This window comes from Rhinolophus sinicus, chromosome 3, assembly GCF_057876585.1.
Source record: "Rhinolophus sinicus isolate RSI-liver-muscle chromosome 3, RSI-T2T, whole genome shotgun sequence".
Classification (NCBI taxonomy): domain Eukaryota; kingdom Metazoa; phylum Chordata; class Mammalia; order Chiroptera; family Rhinolophidae; genus Rhinolophus; species Rhinolophus sinicus.
Genome location: NC_142503.1, coordinates 187207138 through 187231982, shown reverse-complemented (window position 1 = coordinate 187231982; position 24845 = coordinate 187207138). Strand labels below are relative to the sequence as shown.

General features: G+C 35.7%; 1 long non-coding RNA gene across 1 annotated transcript in view; it reads right to left on the bottom strand.

The window, feature by feature from the left end:
• LOC141570517 (uncharacterized) overlaps positions 1–24845 on the bottom strand; it is an 861799-nt gene that overhangs the window by 635086 nt on the left and 201868 nt on the right. Inside the window, exon 5 of the long non-coding RNA XR_012494572.2 lies at positions 20306–20393. This is a non-coding gene — a long non-coding RNA (uncharacterized LOC141570517). The remainder of the gene's footprint in view (positions 1–20305; positions 20394–24845) is intronic.

Sequence of the window (24845 nt, the reverse complement as noted above, 5' to 3'; positions counted from 1 at the left end):
CAAACAGGGTGGAGGCCGCCAAAAAGCCACTGATCAAGGCCTTTGGGTAGTCTGTAATTTAATTAAGACCGAATTACAAATTCTAATTACCTGGCACCAAAGAAGCCAATGTGTGAAAGCTTGTTTAGTATTCAATACACAATTCAAGGGTTTCTGTTCTTGGATTCAGCTTGTTCCTATTAGAAGCACACATGAAAGACATCATGTTACTCTTTTTTTTTCCCCCATTCTTACTTGATGACTTAAAAATATAAATGGTGAAAGTCTTTAAAACAGAGTGGAAGGCAGTTGAAACTTTACTTTTATAAAAAAACTGCATTTTTTTATTATAACTTGACTTTCAAATTTTATATTTAGGAAAGAAAGAAATGGGGGATTAATGTACATATTGACTATTATCAAACATTAGGCTAGAAACTTCAGAGATATGTTCTTTCATTTAAGTGACATGATGGATATAAGCGACAGAGATGAGAAAATTGAGCATCAAAATTTGAAAAGTAAATTAAGAATCAAGGAGGCAAGATTCACACCCCAAAGACATCTGCTTTCAAAGTGCAGGCTCCCTTTTTTTTTCTTTTTTCTTTTTTTCAGTTTCAGGTGTACAGAACAATGCAATAGTTAGACATTTCACCCCTCACAAAGTGATAATCCCCTCCCCAATCTATTGCCCCTCTGACATTGTACATATCTATTACAATTCCATTGACTCTATTCCCGATGCTATACTCCATATCCCTTGACTATATATATATATATATATATATATATATATATATATATATATGAAATTATAGTTGACATACAATATTGTTTAGCTTCAGCTTCAGGTGTACAGGGCAGTGGTCAAACATCTACACCGTCCGCGAAGTTGTCTCCCTAATAAGACATGTATGTACCCATCTGACACCCTACAAAATCTTTACAGCATTATTGATTATATTCCCCAAACTGTCTTTCATATCCCCATGGAGAAAAGGGAACCCTGGTGTACTATTGGTGGGATTACTGATTGGTGAAGCCATTATGGAAATCAGTATTGAGGTATCTCAAAAAACTGGAAAGGGAACTACCTTATAACCCAGCAATTCCACTCTTAGGTATCTATCCAGAGAAATCTAAGATGCTAATTAATTGCTTATTTCAGTGCTGTTTACAATAGCCAAAACTTGGAAACAACTGAAATGCCCATCAGTGGATGACTGGATTAAGAAACAGTGGTACATTTATACAATGGAATGTTACTCAGCTATGAAGAAGAATGAAATCTTACCATTTGCAATGATATGTATGGACATAGAGAACGTTATGCTAAATGAAATGAGTCAGTCGGAGAAAGACAAATGCCATATGATCTCTCTTATATGTGGAATCTAAAGAACTGAATAAATGAGCAAAGTAAACAGTCTCAGAGATATAGAGGAAAAACTGATGGTTGCTAGAAGGTGGGGATGAGGGAGAAGAGGAAGGGATTAGACAGCATAAATTGGTCACTCATGCTCCTTTTAACCCATCACCACTTTCCTTTCTGTTGTTCCTCCATCCCCTAAACAATAATTATAGTGAGATACTCATTGTCCTTGATAGAATGAAATCCCATTAATATCCACCAATAATTGAATCAGATTATATTGAGGTTAGATATGAAAGGAAGGCAGAGAAAGCTTAAAAAGTAAAGCATGGTCTTCTGAATAGCAATCCCACAACAAAATACATCTACTTACTTGACATTTAATCAAGCCTCCTTTGAAAAATAGACAGGATTAGTTTATTAGGATCAAATGATTATTTAAAATAAAAGAATAAGGAAATACAAATCATAAAACCCTTGATTTGTAGGAGAGACTAAGATCATAAACCCAGAAGCTCTTCCATGATTATTCAAAGTTTTATTCTCCACTTCAACACTAACATAAACACTACTTTGAGTTTACAGTTTTTGTTTGTTTTGTTACATTTTTGAAAGATAAATGGTCAAGTGGCCCCACAAATCAATAGGGCTTAGCAGTTGAGATCGTCAAGATTGGCTCAGCCTGATGGAAAAGAAAAATGGTTCCTTTTCTAACATTACATTCAATGGTGAAATCCTAATAGATCTAATAGATTAAAAGTCCACGAGTGAAGGGTCAAACAATAAATTTAATAGAAGAGAATGGACTATATCACCTTTATGATATAGGAATGGGGAAAGACACTGTAAGCAAATCTAAGAAACAAAACAAAAAAACATTGAATTATGGGGAATTTAATTACAATTCAAAATAAAGGATTTCTCTCAAACAAAGGACAACATAAATAAAGGCCAGAAATATGATAGTAGCCCAATGCTTGTTATGTGCCAGAAACCTTTTATATTATCATGTTCACTTTGCTGTTGAATCAAAAACAACAACAGAGGTTAAGTAACTGTCCGAGATGATCTGGATAATTAAATGAAGAGTCTGTGTCTTTTACCACATGCCATGCTCTCTCCCCTTGGAGACTGAGAGAAATATTTTCAATATCAAAAACTAGTAACTAGACTTTTGGTGGTGATCACTTTGTCGTGCATACAGATGTCAAATTATAATGTTGTACATCAAAAACTTATATAATGTTATATACTGATTTTACATTTAAAATGAAATTTACTTTTTTTTACTTTTACATTTGAAATTTAAAAATTTAAGTGCTGCCTATGTAGAATATACAAAGAATTCTGGCAAAGCATCATCAACAGCAAGAAAGGCTAATACTACATACAAAGGTAAAAAGAGAAAGGCTTATATTAAAGCAATTTTCAAAACTGCAACCACCAAAGTAACAATGGATTCTAAATCACATTAGTAAACAGAGACGTGTAAAACAACAAGTATTTTTTTAGACTTCTCAAGATGGCAAATATTAGAAAGCTGGATGAGTCAAGTTGATGGAGATTTTGGATTATGAAAACATTCCTGCATTACTTGTGGGTGCAGCCATTCCAGACAATTATGGGACAGCATTAGGTCAATTTTGATACACATTCATTTACACCTGGGCATATATCCCAAAGAAATGCTCACATAGGTCCTTCTGGAGATGTGCATGTAGATGTTAACCACAGCTGCATTTGTGGGCCATAGAGTGTTGGAAGAAAAGAAACCGTCTATTACTGGGGAAGTATATTAGTAAATTGTGTTAGATGTATACCATGGAAAATAATGCAGCAAAGGACTAAATAGTCCTTGGATAGTGACATCGCTGAATCTAAAGAAAACAATGCAGAGTAAAGAAGGAAGGAAGATGTGAAATCTATAATATGATAGCATAGGTGTAAATTACTCGTAAAATCACATGTACACCCAAACAACAAGAGACATTTTATAATGGCATATACCAACAATGCAATACATATAAAACAGTTTTTGAAAGTAAATGATGAATGAGAATAGGGAATAATTCATTTAAAGGGAATAATGTGTTCAATCAATCAAGAGAGGGACTTTGGGCAGCCAGTTAGCTCAGTTGGTTAGAATGTGGTACTGATAACACCAAGGTTGTCGGTTCGATCCCCACATGGGCCATTGTGAGCTGCACCCTCCACAACTAGATTGAAACAACTACTTGACTTGGAGATGATGGGTCCTAGAAAAACACACTTAAAATAAATAAAAATTTGTTGTAGCTTTTTTTAAAGAAAGGGACTCTGCATACACTAATGATGCTAATTTTCCAGGAAATGAAAGATAATTGTTTCAAGCAACTACACCCAATGTCCAAACAGAAAAGAAAGGGAAAGTAATATTTTTTTAAATATTTAATATTAAATGAATTATGTTTATTAATCACCTACTTTATGTAAAATTACTGAACTGAGCGGTTTACATACATTATATCTTGTATTCTTCCCATCAAAAATGCCTGTAATGGAAATATTAACTGCTCTTTACAGGTAAAATAATCATGGAGCTAACATATGAAGTAATCTATTAGGAACTGGCAGGGTTGGGAAACGATCACCTGTCCATCACCTGTTCCAAAATATTTTACTCATTTCATTTCATTTCATTTTTCTAATATTTTCAAAGTATTTTCCCAGGGATTTATAATCATATTTTGGAAAATACAGGGGAAAACAATGTTTTATTACTACAGGGTTTCCTAGAACATTTAATTCCCCAGCTTAGACAGTCTGCAGCATTTTTTGAGGGAAAATAGCACCATACAAATGGATACAACTGCCATTTAGCAAGTCTGTAAAGGAAGGAAGGAAGGAAGGAAGGAAGGAAGGAAGGAAGGAAGGAAGGAAGGAAGGAAGGAAGGAAGGAAGGAAGGGAGGAAGGAAAGAAAGAAGAAAAAAAGAAAGAAGAAAAATAAAAGAAGAAGTGGAGGAAAGAATAAAAACAAATATATATATATTTTTTAATTGCTCCCTACACCAATTCAAACCCTCTAGAAGCTAGATTTTCCCCTGCCCTTAGATGAAGGATGAAGTGTTGGTTGGGAGTTATACCTTACGTCCGCTCTCAGGAAATTAAAAGTTACCTGGTCTATTATATCCATAGTCACAAGAACAGTCTCAGTTCAGTTATTGATCTAATCCAATGTCATAATCAAATTAATCCACCTTCTTTTAAATTGAAGCTCTTTTCTGCCTCCAGTGTGGTCCTGCTTGGGCTGGTTACCTTAACTGGGACTCTGTAACTGGCTTCCTCATTCTCTCTCCTGCTCTGTGTTGCTACCCAACCTCATCGGTTTGAGATAAAGGAACAGGAAGGACAGTTAAAGGGAGTAGAAAATATTCATAATAATCTAGGTGAAAGATGATAGTGGTTACAATCCTGGACCAGATAACATAAGTATCTGCTGAATTATTTCTGATTCTATTGTTTCCTTTCTACTCCTTTGTCGTACGTGTATTCTCAACACAGAAGCCACCGGTGATCTATTTAAAACATAAATTGGATCTGCCCACTCATTAGCTCAAAATCCTCCAATCACCCCCCATTCACTCAGTATGAAAGCTAAAATCTTTGCAAGAGCCTATATAATCTGGATACAGCCACCACTCTCACCTCATCTTCTATGAACCCAGCCTCTATTTCTGCACTCATTGGAAGCTCTACAATCCTGAAGATCTTTCTTGAACATGCCAAGTCAAATATAACCAAAACAATACCTTGAACACATTATCAATAAGAGTTCAGTTACCTCTCAAACCATAGTCCTCTCCCCACTTACACAGACAGCCTCTCATCCTTTAGATTTCTTGGTCCACTCTCCCCATGATCCACAGGACACATATTTAGCTTTTTGGACTGAATCTATTGGAAACTCCTCTCATTATGCTGAAAATGAATGGGATACAATGCTTATTTACCCCTTGTGGTGGGGTGGGGAAAAATGCAAGCTGTGCAGTATTCTCATTGATGTTTTGTTCAATAAGTATTAGATAATTAAGGATTCCGCCAATATATCTTAAGAAGGTAAAATAAGACAACACAGGACATAGAAACATAGGCTTGCAAATATAGTTTATGCATCAATATTCAATCATTGATTATTTATTAATTCAATAAGTATTTATAGAGTATCCACTATATTCCCAGAGCCACTCTGAGAGCTGATGATTTGCTATGAAAAAAGACTTTGAGGAAGCTCACATTTTAGTTGAACGTAGACAGAGAAGAAGCAAGTCAACCAATAATGAAGAAAAGAAGGCTTTCAGATAGTGATTGGTACTTTGAAGAAAATCAAGTAAGGTGAGTTGATCAGGAGTCAAGGCTAGGCTTGTAATAGCATGTACATGAAATTTCTAAGAATGTGCCAATGGAGCCAAAAACTGAACTCAAGATATTTTAACTCTTTTAAAAACTAGAATATGCACATATTGTACTTAATAATCTGCTGTACAACTTATTATACATTGCATATTTGCATATGTTCATGTATATACATATATAAACAGACATGTACACGTATATGTATTCATATATACATATGTCAATTTATCTTTACATATATATGCATAGCATAAGTAATATATTTATATAATATATAGGGTATAAAAATTTTATAAATACTATATATCAAAATATATTTCCTGCTATGCATATTTTCCAGGATTTCTTATATTACATTAACTTTTTTCCTACCATGAATTGATGAAGTTTTTAATGAACAATCACTTTTATATATTAGCAATATGAGAAACAACTTATAATATGTAGGTGTATGTTATTTTTTAATCATTTGTTTTTATTTCTCCAGTTATATTCCCAAATAAATCAATAACTCAATTACTGACTTCAAATGTTCCTGTCTTATTATTTACCATATTATAGACTAAAATGCTTCTTTCTGTACAGACATATACATAAGGATCCAGAGGAAAGTCTAACTTACAGTGAAAATTATTTCAACTGGAATATCGGTTCTCTATTTTAAAGGTGAGTAAACTGATATTCTGACACTAAGGCTCATTTTATAATTCATTTTCAGCACCTTGTTAGTAATACCAACTTTTTTTCAACTTCTATCTTCGTTTTATATCCCACCCCCCTTGACCACCACCAAGACCCGGACACTTCCAGGTTGAAAATTATTTTATCTCTGCCTTACTTTGTTTAACTTTCCAAGAACACATTTTTATTTTTTTTCCATGTATAATGAGCACCATTGGAAAATGCCATAATTTTACATTCTAGTACTCACAAGTGATTTAAGAGTTGGAATTTATTTTTTTGCCCTTCAGTAAATTTTAGAAAGAAAAAGAATATAATGTACAAATATCATTCATCCACATAATAAATTATGAATTCACACATCTTTGAAAAATGTTCGGTTTCCCAGCAAAAACACATGTGTACATTCACACCCATAAGAGAGTAACGCAGAGCTGCATCTCTTATGAAAGGACCTTTATATACTTCACAGAATTTATGAAGAGAGGTCCTTTTAAACACCACTGAATGATAACATCTGTGGTTGAAAATTCAACAGGTATTCAGTACCACATCACAAAGAAAAGGGTGATTTGAGTTATAGCTCAGAAATGTCATGTATCCGGATACCTTTGCTAGTTAAACAGACTCTGTATAAATTTTCTTTTAAACAAGTAATACAAATTCATTGTAAAATACAACTGTGATGCAAGAAAAATTATTCATAATATAATTACACAGAGACAACTATTTTGTATGTTATCTACAAATAAGCTTAGTCTTGTGCTTGGCATAGTATAACCATTCACTTAAAGGTAGCTATTGTTATTAATAATATGAATGATATTTTTAAGATTATTATCGATCAAGTAAAATTGTTCTTACCTAAGATAACCATTTCTCTCCCTGTATTATGATGAATAATGTAAATCAGTGATCTCACATTTTGACAAATAGCATTCCTTTTAATCTTCATATATTTATTGATAACCAAAACAAAAATGACTAACGGATATTGAGCATGCAGTATGTAATGGGAGCTGGAATAAACACCAAAATTTGATGGTAACATACTTTATCTACAGAATAAACATTTCCGGTAGGTATTGATTTAGAAACTGAGACACAGAGAGGTTAAGAACCTAACTCAAGGTCACACAGAAAATAAGGAAGGATTAAGAATCCAAACCCAAACAACTATTCCAGATCCTACTATATATTCTTACTGATGACAGTAGATATTGCCACCTATGCCTCTGAGGAGATACATCACTGCAATGCATCAGAAGTCTACAGTCTGATTGACCAGTGACCAATGCCTCATCCTGTTAAGGGTCCTTGGGTCTCTGAGTGAGCCCTCACAGGACAGATCTGAAAGCCAGAGGGAGTCCTCACTGCTCCATACTAATATGGGAATTCTAGATGTAGAAAGGAAAGGAAGGAAGTGCTGACTAAGAAAGGTACTCCTGTCACCCCAATAAATTTAATAAAATTAAATTTAAAAAAAAAAGAAAGAAAGGTACTCCTGTGTGTAAATCTAGGTTGCCTCAGCTAAAGACAGTCTTGTGAAAGATACCCCTCTGCTTAGAAATTGCTTATCTCAAACTATTAGGTCAATAAAATGTAATATTCTGTAACCCAGACCCATCCCTGCCTTTACTAGGTTACCCCAAGGTAACAGGGTAACCATAACTACAAGAGGAGGAGGTTTTGCCCTGGAGACCATGACTGATTCTGGTACAAGATAGCAGTTAGAGCTTGTGCAATGCAATTGCTCTCAATGAGCTCTAATTTCCTCCCTGGCAAAATGAGGATAATACCTACCATATACTATTTGATATATGAGAAAACACACATTGATGCTCAATTATTCTTAGACACCTTTAACTCCTATATTTTACTAGAAGATGCCATTTCTGATCCGTATCAAAGTGCTCCATTCTTTAAGACTCAGCTCAAGCCCTTTCTCTTCCAAATGTAACATTTTCAGTTTGTTCCAATCCTCATAAATTTCTGACTCGTATTACATTGTATAACATCTGTTCAACTATTAATCTTGACTTTCTTTCTCCCAATCCTTATGCTGTGTTTAATTTTATTTTATCTTATACATTACTGTTTAACTGAGTAGAACTTAATTTTACTTCCCAAATCCTATATAGGTATATCAGTGACAAAAATTATGTGCTGTATTTGTCTTTACACCAACATTATCTCTCCCACAGTAAGAATTCAACATATAAATAAATGAATGAATAAACTGATGTCATAAATTGATGAAAATATCACTCATTCCTTTATATTGAAAATAAAATTGTTTTTACAGTTGCCTATTTCATAAGATTCTTGTGCAGGGAGATTTTTATATTTGTACATATCACTAGAACTAATCTGATGGGATGTAACACCTATTTTAGTGGATAATTTAATATTTAATTATTATAAAATACCTTTCTTTGAACATAGATTTATAAGAAGAAAAAAAAATCACCTTTACTAAAGCAAAGTCTTTTTTACCCCTAAAACTCATTTTACATTGATTTGACATTAATTGATTATGGAGAAAACATGGAAAAGTAACAACAAATTCTATTTCCAAATATGCTATCAGTTTGCAGACTGTCTCCAGTACACAGAAGGCAAGGAGAGACAGAAGACAGAAGCGACCACTCCAGATGAGTAGGTGGCAGTTTTAATAACCAAGGGAACTTAACAGGAGACTTGTTTTGTGTGACAACAAGACAATTAGACCTGCAAATCCACCCAACAGAATCTTAAAAGTGTACATGGACCTCTTAATGGGATTCAGTAATGTTTGCAGTGCAGATGGTCTCAAGAAAACATTCTTCTCTCAAGGATGCATCCTTGAAACCTCTGGTTGTGAGAACTATACACAAAACATACATTCCAAAGACAGTGGAGGGGATGGGGAGCCTGCAATTGTCCAATTGCTGGGGTCAAGTTTACAGGTCGCCTGGGAGTTGCATCTTCTCTATGACCTCCACCAACATATACCTTTTAAGCTTTCTTTTAAAATGGAAGGTGGTACAAAAAAGGTTCCTCTCTGGATTCACTGGATACAATTATATCTAAGGTGACTTTGATTTCACTGTCAAATGTTACTTATTCTTAAAATTTAAAAGACTAATTTTGTCTTTAGGAACAATGTACAGTTTATGAGAGGTGAAGTTAAAAAAAAGAAACTAATAGAGGGGGGTATCTAAAAGGAAAATCAAAACAAAACAAAGCAACACACTGATAGAGTGTGTTGATAAAATCAAGTGAATGAGGTAAGCAGGCTGATTTCTTTCCACTCAATTATAAAGAGGTTGATGCAAAGATGTCAAGCATTCTTACTTCTATAATTTTTTTTGTAACTTCAATCCCCTTAGATTTTTTTTTTGTCCTGACATTGAATGAAGCAAATCATCCTAGTTCTTGAACATCCTGTACCACAGATATGAAACAGGCACCTTACAAGTTCAATTGGTTCTTTAAGGTCACTTGGGATACAAAAGAAAGCAATGTGGCATGGTGACCAGGCACTGTAGTAGGAACTGATACACAAGCAATCATTAGCCTCAGACCCTCAGCTTCTAATATGCCACTGTAGGCGTACACTAGGATTCAGTGATGATGATGGCGTTTGGAGGTAAAATATAAGGCTTGGATCTAACTCAAAGTCTATTGTATTACAGCCTTTATCAAAGAAGACAGTACTTCAGAGTTATGGCACAAAGAGTTGGATCAATACGTTCAATTTTCAAACATAATAAAAAAGATCATATTTGTAAAAAAAAATAAATAAATGAAAGATTTTATACTACCAACAGGCTGCACTTGAGCCACTAAAATTGTATCCACTCTGTTTTCTCGTGTCTCTCTTTTTCATCACCCTTGTGTGGACTTTTTGTTCTGCAATTTTTAACTAGTCTAGCTCTTGTCACATTAATTAAAATTATATGTCAACACTATAAAATGGCATCAGGGAACTATTTTGGGAATGGAAATACTTTTTACCATGCTAGTGGTGACTGTAGATATTTGTGAAAACCTATTGAACTGTATACTTTAAAGGGTGAATTTTACTGCACTTCAATCATGCATCTGTGAACCTGACTGTAAAAAAAATGCAATAACAAAAAAGAAATATATTTCAATGACTTTTGTGTGTGTACCCCTATGTTTTCCAACATCCATTTCATGAAAAATTCTGTTTATTTTGCAATATTTTCAGTACCATATTTCAAAACATTTTTTTATTTGCAATGCACTAGCAGGTTTTTTATTTGAAATGCACTAGCATCATCTGTGAAAGACATACTAATTATTACTAGTCAGATAATCAACACGGATAAATGTTTGGCAGGTTTGAAGTTTAGTTATAACTCAGGTGTCCAGAAATAAGATGTTTCTAGTTTTTTAGTAAGTGAATGTAATTAGCTCTCCATTTTCCTAATGGCAGAAACTCATAAACTACCCAGCTTAAGCTTAAGGGACTCAATAATTCTATGTTGAATACAGTCATTTTTGTAAATACATTAATCACATTTAACACCTTTTTTTCTCCTTTTCCTTTACCCTCCACCCCTAAGCATGATCAATTTTCCTGAGACTGGTGGGAGGAGTTCTCCAAAGGGAAAGGGGAGAGGAGCAGGGAATATATAGGGATATATATTTTTCTGGTATCAGTTTTTATTCTCTCCTATGTTATTTCTGGCCTTGGGTGCCTTGTATCTCATCCCATTGGGGCATCCTGTGCTGGCTTCAGCGGAAGAGTGGCTTATCCTGTCCAGTCTTTGAGGCTCCTGAACTAGTATCAAATACCAATGCCCAGGGTCCCTGCTGTGTCCTCCCGGGCGTGTGTGAGAGCCACGTCTTCTGTGTTCTCTTAGACACAATGTCATCTGGACCACGCTCCCTTTCAGCACTCCCAAGGGTCCCTCAGTTTCAGGAAATCCTTGGCTACGCTGTCCTCACATAAGCTTAACGTATGTGTTAATTCTGTGAGACTATTCACTGAGACACCCTACATACTAATTTACCACCAAGTTGTCGTGTTATTCTGGGGCCTTGGTGAATACCAAGATATCGAAGAGACTTACAGTCTTCTTAAGACCACAAATAGAAAACACTAACACTCCTCAGCCCTGAGTTTACCCTGGAAGGGACAGAATAGAGAGCCATTTCTTAGGTGCCCATCTGCAACTATTCCTTTATTATTTTTTTTTCTTTAAGAAAGATTCCCTTTATAACTATTCCTTTATCATGGACAATAATTAGAAAGGTCAAAATCAGAGTTTTCTTTTAATACTTTGAAATATTGTATTTTAACTATTGTGAAATTTGGGTTACTGTTCTCTTAATGACTTATTTTACTATTATAGTCACTGAATGACATACATGGCCTACAGCCCCTAGTTTTCTAGTGGATGGATATCATACAGTTTTACAAGTAGGTGGTGAATCAGTGTATCCATTTAAAATTTTTGCATTTTTGTATTTAAAACACAAATTGTAAGGTATAAGTCATTTGGAAAACACAAGTTTAGGTGAGTGCATATTTTAAATTTAGTATGCTTGAAAATTTACTTAGCTCTAGTATGTCAGGTATATAACTCAGTGAGATTGTGTACATGAAGCATCCATCTTAACAACCAGATTTATGCTTTTTATTCTGATGAATGTTGTTTGCTTTGCAACTATGTAACTCTGAAGTGTTAGATTAATGAATGCACCAAATTACACATATCTGGAATTTGTATTTTTTTTTAAAAAAAAAAAACTCTGTCAGTACAAAGAGTGACAGAAGTATTTAAGTCTCCACTATTTTATATCTCCTTCAAATTTGAAGGTCTCTTTGCCTTACGGCTCTCCTGAAATATATTTTAAAGCACTATTATTCAGGACATTGAAGAGTTTTGACAATTCTTTGTAGGTTCCATCCTTTATCAATATAAAATGACTCATCATTGTTCCTTTCAGTAGTTTTCACTTTGAATTTCATTTTATCTGACATTGATATTGCCTTGCAAGTACTAGTGATGTTATGTTTTCATTTCCTGATGTATCTTTTACTTGTAACACTTTTGCCTATAATTTTGTTTTACTTCTATAAATAGCATGACATTATTTTTATGCATCCTTATGTGAGTTTTATTATGAGACCTTCTAATCCACTTATATTTATTATTTAGCTTGATATATTTAATGTTTTGTCATCTTATTTTTCCTTCTCAAGCATGTGTTCTAAAAGCTTCAGATTTTATAACAAATACTTGATTGGTCAATGACCAATCTGCCTCCCCCTCTGCCACCGTCTCTCACAGGCATACAGTTGCAGCAGTGCCTTCAGCTTTATGTAGCCTTCAGCTTTATGTAGCCTTCTGCCAACATTAAGTATAAGCTGGATGTGAGAGTGACAGATGGGGTTTGTGCAGTGGCACCCTTGTCCCTTCCAGGAAACGCAGGTATATCTGATGTTTGCTTCCTAGATCAATGGCTTATCACCATCTCTGTACAAACCGAATTACCTGGAAAGTTTATACAAAAAAATCTCCCCACAACCTCACCGCTCTCTCCCACCAAGATTATGATTTAATTATTTTTGGATAAAGGCTAAACATAACTGTGTTTAAAAGCATTCACAGGTGCTCTAATGTGCAGCCAAGGTTGAAAATTGCCTTCTCTTCCGTCTCTGCAATTCCAGCATTGTCCTTCCCACTAATTCCAAGCTCTGTAATCAATTTCTTTTCATGCATGACTCATGTGTTTGTTGATTTTTTTACCATGATATTCCCTGAACTATTCTCCCCAAATTCTTTCAGGCTCTCAGGCATAGAGATGTCATCTTTCCCTAATTTCCAGCTCTGCTCTCAATTTTATTTTTTATTTTTATGCAGTTACTTTGCTATTTCACTGGGAATTCTGAAAATATGTGGAATGAGTAGATTCAAACATCTGGGTCTCCAAAATACCCCAATAAGAAAATTTCCTTGGAAATGAGGTATCAAAATACAAATTCATCGAAAGAGGGTGCCAAAACATGTATACACATTTTAAGAAAGGAAAACTGTATTAAAATTATAATACTCAATATATACCAATAACCAAAAGATGAATACAAGTTACGTTTGACTTCTGCAATTAGAAGAGGTGCTCAAAGTGGTTAGTTACCATCAACATCCAGAAACTTCTGATTACGGAGAACAACTGCTTGAGCAATGATGACCAAGCGTGTCCACTTGTATACATTTTTTTGGCACCCCCAGTATATATTGTGATCTCAAGAACTGAAGCCTCTCTATGAGCAATTTTTTACCTTCTCTATGTTCACTTCTTTGTTGAACTAAGCCGGCTAAAGTAAAACTGACCCTAACCATTATTTTTATACCTATATTTTGTAATTTTGGGTATATTATTGCCCACAAACCATTTTAAAACAGATTTTTCACTTTTATATGAAAGTAACACAGATTTGTATTTTCTCAGCAAATAAGATAAGCCAACAAGTTTGACCTAAACCGTCAAGTCTAGTAAACATTCAACTGTTCTCATGTTGAAGGCTTTAAATTTAATTGAAAACTTCTCTTAAGATTAATGGAAGGGAAATATTCAGCATATCAGTTTTTGCTTTCTTCATTAGTATTTTTGCCACATTAAGGAGTTATGTTGATTCCTCAGTTAAAACAAGGGTAAACACTCCAGGTAGAGCTGACATGCCCAAATAGGTACAACATATTAATTAGTTTATTAATGATGATATTTACCAGTTGATGGGTTACACTTTGATATTTGAAACCTTTAATTCAGCATGAATAGGAACAGCTCTTCCAAAATAGGTGATGATATTGTAGATACTAAAGTGTCAGAATTTGATGAAAAGAAAAGATGGCCTTTGCTATTATTAGACTATTAATGGCTCTACCTCGTACTTGATGTCTTCTACTTCTCTCCACTATTCCATTTAATAATCCACAAACAAGTATGATAGCAAACACACATCCTTCTGGAGATCTGTGCAGGAGGCATTTAAAAAATAGCTATTTGTAAGTACCTTTGGTACTCCAAGGCCAAGGTTGGAACCAGGTTATAACAAAAGTTCACCTATATCTCTCAGTTGTAAACTGAAGTCAGCAACACATAACACAGTGGCAATAACTAAAATATCTAATAAACATCTATATGAATGTTTGAAAAGATTATAGAACCATCTTTTTTTCACCTGGAGAGTATGACTGAAAATGCAGAGCTGGCGTTATCAGACTCATGACAAAAATCACCAAATAGAAAGAGTTAAACTCATTAGGTCATCTTTGTTCTATTAATATTCCTTCCCCATTTTATGATTGAAGAAGTTTATTTTGTTAAAACTGAATAAATATTATATCATATCTAATGCAGTTTTATTTTATTATTTTTTTATTTCAAATTGCCCAATTTTGGAATTTAAAGAGTGTCATATATAGATAGACAGCTATAGATGATAGATATAGATTTGATTATATAGATATATAGATATAGATGTAGATATAGATATAGATAGATATAGTATAGATATCGACAAGTATAGGTATAGATATAGATATAGGTTTTTTTTTTCATTGCAACCGTGAATGTCATTTTTGCTAAGTTATATTTAAACAATTTGTCCCTGAAGTCAACAACATAAAAGTCTTGAAATGGAATATGTGGAGATTGAGCACAAGTGTTTTGCCTGAGTTTTTGAAGATACTATTTATGTCAAAGTCACTCTTATATTTCAGTTTTATGAAGTAATAGTTAAGCTCTTTAGGGAGGTTATTTCTTATAACCTAAAATTCATTCAGCTTGACCAATAGCTTAACAACTCCATGAAAATGAATTAGAAGTTTAGAAAGAATAAAAAGTATTTTTCAATACTTTTTGGTGTTTTTTTGTTTGTTTGTTTGTTTTATTTATTTATTTATTTTTATTTTATTTTTTTTTTTTCCCTTTCCAGCCTTCTAGCACCATGTGACAACTGAATGTCAAGGAAGAGAGAACAATATGTACATAACGAGATGCAGGACAGATCTCCATGGAACTGATTATGATTTTTATATGATTGTCTATAATAGCTACTAATCAGAAATTTAGATTCAATGTTACAGAAAAAATTACAGGGATACCTTATTTCCCATTTAATTTTAATATTGACTCCACTTTCCTTTAACGATTTAAACAATACTTATTGAAAATAACAGTACCAAATATGGCCAAAATAAGTGGCCCAAAGATTTCAGTAATCTGGTGATCTGGGTTGAGCAGACCCAGAATTTTTTCGGTTTCCTCTCTTGACCCATCTTATTGTTTACTTATAATGGAATCTCTCTCTCTCTCTCTCTCTCTCTCTCTCTCTCTGTCTCTCTGTCTCTCTGTCTCTCTGTCTCTCTCACCCTCTACCCCTCCGCAAGGGCTGGATCTCCAACAAAACCTGTAGTGAGTACATCAGGCAAGAGATCAGGACAGGTGATTTAGACATGGGTATTGAATCTGCAGCCAGTGGACAAAAAAGGCTTGGTGGGGGTACTTCGAATTTTTGCAGTGGAATAATTTTAAGAGACAGTGGTCACAATGGAACCAATAGTTTCCAAGACCCAGTGATGGTGACAGTGCTACATAACCCAGCTGTTCCTGTGGCATGGCCTGTGCTGTTATTACAACCATCCAGTGAGGGTGACCACCTGTTTCAGTTTGCCCAGGACTGAGGGTTTCAAGGGGCACGGCACCCTCAGGGCTAAAACTGGGAAAGTCCCGAGCAAACCAGGATAATTTGGTTACTGTACATCCAGCTTCTCTAGTTTCTTTCTCAGTGTCTGCGGTTGGTTCTTCCAAGGGATTCCGTGACCTATTTCAGTTATTTAGTAAAAATCCCTTTCCTGTTAAAATTAACAGGGGTCTGTTTTTGATTTCTGCATTACAGACCCCTGACTGGTATAGAAATTGGCACAGTACATGGGTTGAAGGCAAGAAACCTTCAAGGAAATCAGATAATCTGGTACTGGTTATCTGGCTAAGTGAAAATTCATTTAATATTCAGAGAAGGGTTATTAGGTGCCACTAAAAGTGAAATTCTCACTGGTGATAGCTTAAAATTAAGTGCTCATTGAGGGTTGGCTTTTAAAAAGTAAGGTCATGAAAGTTTGAGCACTGAGTTTGGATTGGCTGTTGTGTATATATAGCTCTGCACAGCTGAGAGAGAGAGAGAGAGAGAGAGAGAGAGAGAGAGAGAGAGAGAGAGAGAGAGAGAGAGAGAGAGAGAGAGAGAATATGACATGTTACAACCCCTGAACACTTGTTGAGATAATAATAATTAAAACCTGGGAATTTTCCAGGACATGATAAAGAAATTCTAATTTTCAGCAACTGCACAACTGAAGTAATAAAAATGTAAATGCAAAGTTCAAGCCTAAGTGTTGTTGCATTCCAAAATGGGTCAAAGTCACCCATTTTATTCACCTACTATCTTCTGTGAAAGTTAAGAAATTAATCAGAAAAGAGCAAGATCCTGAAACAGATAGAACAACAGGGCACAAGGCAGTGAATTTGGAATACTGAAATACTCAATCACCACCAAACTGCGTTTGTCACTCAGAGAACTTCTGTCTTCCTTGAAGATGTTACTACTTCCTCAGCTGATAGCTACCCTATGTTATAAGAACAGAGTCTTCCTTGTGACCCTTCCTCCCTATGTCTACTCCTTTGGTCTCTATTTTTATAACTAGAAACTGTTCCCAGTTTATCCCGGGGAAAAAGTTTACAACAAAAAATTGGCGGACTGTATTAATTTGCAAAATTCTGATGAATACATGGTAATAGACCCTGAAAGTACTTGGTGAAGGATAGAAGAATGTAAATTTTAGATCAAGCTGACTTTAGCAATATGGGTGCACTTACCAAAGATTCTAGTTCCCACGTGTTAGTTTAGCAGCTAACACCTGGGAATCATTGCATCCATGAGCTCACTAAGGTGACAAACACCATTTGGTAGAGAATAGAGGAAGGAATTAAACACTATGGATAACACTTAGGATAACTGAGCAAAATTTTCTTGTTCATCATTCACTCAGACAAACCATGACCCCACAAAGGACCTGGAAGCTACCCTCTACCCCTAGTCCTTTTGAAACACATAGGTGAGGAGAGTGTAAGAATTTCTAAAAATTATTTTAGGAGCTAGTGGGAAAAGGGGCGATGGAAACGGTGTCATTGGCAGAATGAGTGAGAAGATGGCAGAGTTACAGAGGCCACAGAGCAATAAAACTTTCAGGAGTAACTTGAGTGTGGAGGCCTAAGAGGCAACAGGTTACCATGGTAACCTGGACAGGGTGACCCGCAGTGGTGTGTGACCGATCATGGGGGCTGTAGGGCAAAGAGAGGTGGGCATCCTGCTGAGATCCCACTTGGTTTTTATCACCAACCATGGTGGGGACTTGTGATATCTCACCCAATTTCTATTCTTAAATTATTTCATGGACTCAGAGACTCTGAAACAAAGGAGAAACCTGATCACCTTTAGAATGTAACTGTTAAAATTGCAAATAGTATGAGTTCTGTAGATCTTCTCCCATAAGAAAGGAAATGGGAAAATATTCAGAAAAACATGGATTTATTTATTTTTCCTGCCTGTGGCTCTGAGCTTCTATTAATTTCTGGGTATGTAAAAGACACTGTGATCCAGAGACACAGCGTATAATGAGTAGTAATCAATGGCATTGTAATATTTGTCTATTTCATAATAGACCCTCTAGGACTCCAAAAATATCACACTCGATTTTCCCAGTTTGGGAATGCATAATTGAAACATAATATGTCCTTGGTAACTGACAGGCTCCCACATTAGCTTCCTGGCACACAGGCTGTTTAGATAGGAAAGGTCCTATAGAAGTCTCTGGAACTTCCTTTACATGTGAACATAAATGAGGATAAGTGCATTCCTGGTGGGATCGCAGACATTATCATTACTATCAAAGATGTGAAATCTGCCAAGACAGTGGTTCCCGTCATATCCCTCCTCGCAGTCCACCTCAGATTGTGCCGAGGTAGGTAGGCTTTGGAGACTAGCAGGGGACTATCAGTGAACATAGTCAGATAGTCTCCAGCTGCAGCAGCTGCTGCAAATGAGTAAAACCTCCAGACCTAGCAAGCACTTCCTGATCAGAGGTAGGCGATTTTCTCTGTATCTACTTTGCTGTCATTTGGAAGGAACATGTACTGTCATTGTTTTGCTTCAGGATTATCTCAGCTCTGAGACACAATTTAGTTGGGAGAGAACCTAACCATTTCACAATCTGTAGAACTGCCTACAGGTAGGTCTCCATCATTGAAAGCATCATGTTAATTGGATTTGGAGAGAAGCAGCAACAGCAGATGTCTCAGACACACTCAAGATGGTGAGAAAAGAAAGATCCACGAAAATAGAGGAACTTACTGTTACTAACGTTTCTGGGGATAAATTGATCTGGGATGGCAGGACATCACCTGGAAGGTAAAGAACTCACCCCTAAGTACCTCTTGTAGCTCTTATTGTTATGTAATGTCCTTTTGATGTTGAGTCTAACACATACCACTTTGGGGAGAGCAGTTTTGTTACACTTTCCAGGTGACCAAGGGCTATGGAGTGTGGGCATGCCCCAGGGTCAGAAAAATATCTGCAGCTGGTTATGGCCAAAGTACAAGCAGGGCTTGTTCTCGACCCTAATGGACCAACCGATTCCATCCAGATCAAAATGCTGAAGAAAGGCTGTGTAAAGTGTTTAACATTATGGGGCAAAGCTATGCTCTGCTGGGCACACACATTTTCCTTTTGAAACAAAATTCTGGCTCTGGCAGAGGCTACCAACATTACTACACAGCCTAGACTGTCTGCCATGAACTTGGGTGCTCGCTCACTAGCTCAAGTCCGCATGCGCATAAACAAAAGAAGTGCCGTTGACCCCTGAACAAGGAGGGTTTGAACTGCACAGTCCACTTGTATGCTGATTTGTGTCCACAAATATTAGGCCCTCCATATCCCCAAGTCTAGCATCCTCATATTCAGTCAACTGCAGATGAAAAATGAGACTTTTGATCTGTGGTTCGGAATCCACAGGGGGCCAACTGTATATATTGTGCTGTTTTATATAAGGGACTGGACACTAGTGGATTTGGGTGTTCGCGGGGGTCCTGGAACCAATCCCCCACGGATACTGAGGGACAACTGCAGTTAAGTTTTTGAGGAGTCAGAAATTATACACGGCTTTTCCATGGCCTGGGGCTTGGCACCCGTAACCTCCGTTTTGTTCAAGAGTTAACTGTAACACATTCAAGTCCGAAAGGCAAAGATCCCGATGACAGTAGTTAATCATATATATCTATAAACTTATAAATAGTTCTGAAAGAACTGCTTACTATGGAGAAAACAATTCCATCATTTGCAGAATGATTAAAGCTGTTTCACATACTGTGGATTTTTTTCCTGCTGATTTTTGTTGTTTTGTCTTTTGCTTTTCTCTCTCTGTTCCTCTAATACAAGGAACAGATAGCATATTTGGGAGGTATACTTTTTAGAATCTCCTTAAACCTTTCTGCAACAGGTTTCTCTGAATTCCTCACAATGAGGCAAGTGGAATTGTAAAAAAGAAAAAAAAAAGTATCTTTAAAAATTACAGAAGCCCTTCCCTCCGGAACTGAAAGTGGTGTTGGTAATGAAATACAACCTCTTGCGTTTTGCGTGCCTTTCAGAGATATATACAACCCACTGCCCAAGCTGCCATGCATAATTTGATACAAATGGACTATCTGCCTTTTTGCTTTTTGGTTTAGACACAAAGCAGAACTAGCATGCCAAAAAAAAAAAAAAAAAAAAAAAGAAAAAGAAAGAAAGGAAATAGAAATGTCACCTGTAAGTTATTGAGAAGGTGGTCAACGGTCAACTTTCTGGGAGCCAGGATAAGGGTAATTAGCTGGAAGGTCGACACTCTAATCTGCCTGAAGAGAAACAAACAAAAATTACATACTCGTGTGTGTGTGTGTGTGTGTGTGTGTCTGCATGTGCACTAACATTTTCAAGATGACTGTCACTATAATCTACCAAGATTCAGTTTTATCTTCCCCCGTTCTAGTAAAACCCAGGCTCCACTGTCAATACTGCAATATTTATTAGGTTGGTGCAAAAGTAATTGCCGTTTTTTGCAATTTTTAACCTTTTAAACCACAGTTACTTTTACACTAACCTAATAATAGGCAGCGGTGGGTCGCAGCCTTTTTTTCTTTTTCCTTTCTTTTTTTTAATTTAATTTAATTTTATTTTATTATTATTATTTTTAACATGCTGAATTTCTCTTACTCCTTGACTGGCACAGTTTTCACCCCTTACATCCACTGAAATTTGCAGAACAACTCAACTGTAAGGTGATTTTGCATGCCTCTTATTTCTCAGCTCCCGTTAAAGGTAATTTGCTCAACAAATAACACAAAACCCAGTTATTTGCTGCTAACACAAAGGCAGTTTCCTCTGGATTCATAACTTAGATCTCAAATCTTGAGCATGCTGTTATTTCTTTTTAAAACGTTTTAATCTTGGCCAACTACACTTACAATGTGTTTTCGTATTTCACTTTTTTCTTCACCCTTCCTTTTCACCATTGTGTTATGAGCAATACATTGTGTATTTGTTCTTTCGTTCAAAAAGTGTTGACAAACTCATTTCTGTCTCTGACAACTGAGCTTGTGGCAGAAAAAAAAAAGTGTAACTACATGCATCTGCATAAATTTTACAAAATAATAGAAATGACAGACTACATTTTAATAAAATTAAGAAATCCATTTGATGGGTGAGTGTCCCTACCTGCAAAAGCTGTTTGAAAGACAGGCATAGAATCCAGTAGAATAGACCCTTGGCATCTCTGTAAATTCTTAAATCCATGGATACTAATGCTATACTGCATTTTTAAATAAAATGACATGCTAAAATATGTCTTCAAATGCACACACCCCCCTCAAAGGCTTAGCACTGAGCAAACAGAAACATATGACATACAGATGTCTTCTCTCCCTGGTACCCTTGTCAGATCCTCCTCTTGCTTGTCCCCCTCCCCTGAGGACTGGCACTCTGCAGGTCACTACCCCTTCCCTTCCTCACCCGTCCAATATAGCTGCCAACATCTGCATTCACTCCAAACCAGCAAACCAGCTGTGTCTTCTAGCATGCATTTCTCTGCCAACATGAGGATGGCACTTAACATAATGCCTTTCTTCCAGCTTCAATGGGAAAGGATATGGCAAATCCCCCAAAACCACTTTATTTCTGCCTGTTTCATTAGAGTGGAATGAATATAAAGCGGGTGATATTCTCCCCCTCAGGCCCCTTTTTCTTCTATCTAAACCTCATTTTGGCTAACAAACATAATCTCACACATATTCTCTGCTAGGAAAGTGAATCCTTCCTAACCTTGCCTGGCAGCTCAGGGTTAACATTTGTTTCAGGAAAATGGCAAACTACAGGATGTTACAGACCTTGGAGGTGTCACATGAAAGGAAAGGGGAATGGGACTCCTCACTATCCTATGTGGAATAAGTTCCTTACTACCTTGTGCTACAGATCATTACTGAGTAACTTCTATAGGAGTCAGTAGCTAAGAAAGAGAAATAATCTTTCTTTCTTTTTTTTTTCAAGAGCGAGAAACTTGTTTGTGACTCTCTTTGTCTCCCACACTATGTTGGACATAAGGGAGGTGCTCACCATTTAATACTTTAAGAGGAAACAAAACGACATCAGGTAGAGGAAATAATTTATTGGGGTTTTAAAGTCCTATCTTGACTCCCTTGTATTCCAGAAAAATGAAGGGGAAAAGGGGAACTTGTAAAAGAAGAAAAATATTCAATGCACGAGCACTGTCAAATTTATATTTATCCATACAAATTTGTATATTTTTAATATTTGCTCACATTGTATTCATTCAAGGGCTCTATTTTCAATTTTTGGAAAAGTTTTAGAAAGAAATGTTAAAAGAGGTAGCTCTAGTCCTTTTAAGAAGAAGAAACTAGTAATTTGTGTCATTTCTCCACAGGGCCAGATACAGAGAGACAAAGTTTAAAATCACTAATACCATGTTTCCCCAAAAATAAGACCTAGCCAGTCAATCGGCTCTAATGCATCTTTTGGAACAAAAATTAATATAAGATCGGGTCTTATTTTACTATAATATAAGACTAGGTCTTATACAATATAATATAAGACCGGGTCTTTATAATATAGTATAATACTGGGTCTTATATTAATTTTTGCTCCAAAAGATGCATTGGAGCTGATTGTCTGGCTAGGTCTTATTTTCAGGGAAACAGGGTATTACCTTGTGAATATTTCAGCTACACATAAGGATGGTGGAAATGAGATACTTAATTAGTGAATGTAAAATTGATAGTTCTATAAATGTTGACCAAAAAGAGCCTCTACTAATTTCAACTGGGCAATTTGAAGGCAATGACGGTAGCCTGATTTTTCATCAGTTTGTTTTGGTTACTTGTTTTCAGTGGAACAAAGAGATTGATTTTGGTTATATATTGTTCAAATGAATCACTAAATAGTTTATAAAAAGTGCAGGTGAGTGGATTTTTTGTGATCTACCTGATAATCTGTTATCTCAGTCTGACCTGAAAACTCTTAACAGGGCAATGTAGTGACCCATCTTCTAGGGTGTCCTTAGTCCTATTTCCTAATTCAGATCCAGATGCTGAGATCTATATACATGTGTGTGTGTGTGTGTGTATATATATATATATATATATATATATATATATATATATATATATATATATATATTCAAAAGAAAACAGAAAACTAATTTTCCAAAGCAAATGGAGTTATAATCAATATTTTTAAGCAGATGGAGAAAACAATCTTTTATAAAAATTAGTCAATCCAGTTTCATGGTTTATATACATCAAAATACAGCTGTGTGACCAGATGTTTTGCTTACTTTGCTGCTAGCTTTGTCATTGCAATGTGTGAGTCTCTTCTTCAATGCTAATATAGTTGAGTTACTCTTTATGAAAATAAGCTCATTTGATGCCAACTATAACTGTGTATGTCAGTTTTTTAGTAGTGAAAATAATTTAGGATTTACTATAAAATAATTTTTGGAGAAAAATATGAAAACTACTGACAGTTTTCTAGAAATACCATTAGAAAGTCTACAATATTAATCGGTTGTCTATAAAATATTTGACAATTTCACAGTTCTGAATCTCAGAGAGCACAATAGTAAAGATATATAATCATCTCACAAATTTTAAAGAGCATAGAAGCTCGACACCTGGAGCATTGATGCCTTTACCTTCATGCTTTTCAAGTTTAGGGACCTTTTCCCTTTATGTCTTATCACCTCTCCTTTTCTCCTTTAAACCAGAAAGCAAAGGGCCTCCCAATGTGATTTATCCCAGGCCTTAAACCTCAAATTTGGCCCTGAATGGCGCCTTTGAAGGCTAAAGGAGGTCCAGATGAAAGAGGGGCTGACTGGAAAAACCCACAGAGAAATGCATTACACAGATTAACATGCCACAGCCCCTTAATCAAAAATCCTGAACAAAAATCAACAGGCAACAGAGGCTGCATCCTGAAGTTGTTGGAGGGAAAATGTAGAGAGAAAGGACATCTGGACAGGAAACAGGGGTTGAAACAATGTCTATAGCTCAGTGCTGACTACAAGAAAGTTAGAAAATGCAAAAGTCTGGGAAAGGTAAAGAAAGTATTAAGTAGAGTATATTAAGTTAATGGGGTAATTGTTTTTGTGGATATACATATTATGCTGCATTTTCATAAGGAACTTTATTTGTATCCCTATAATGTTCTACGCACTATTATTTGTTATTAAATACCTTATGTCACCTTTATATCACTCTGTTGAGATAGGTGATATTACCCCATATTATGGACGAGGAAACTACTGTTAGAGAGAAAGGGGTTTGATCTATTTTAAGTATGCATGGACAGAGCTGAGAAGGACTATTAAATGGTACTACCTCCTAAACTTTTCTGCTTTAAACTGAGGATACAAGTTGTAAACACATCCTTGAAGGAGAAGAGGCCTTAAATTTTATTCTTATGTAAATGCAACTCTAAAATTGCTATTTATATAAAATCAGATATTTACTATGCATCTAAATTACTTTGCTAAAAAAGGCAGATTCACTGGTCTGCTTTCAAATAATCCTACTCAGTAGGTCTGAGGCAGTCTGACTATATTGAGCACACTTTTAGAAATCCAGTGTTTCAATTACAGGTCTGGATTGCAAACAACTGAATCTGGCTTTGGCTGCTATAATCAGAAAGTAGACATGTTTGACAAGCAGCATGATAGCCCTCCAGAAATTTCCAAATCTTAATCCCTGGAACCCTGGGACTATGTTACTGTACCTGGCTAAGGGACTTTGCAGATGTAA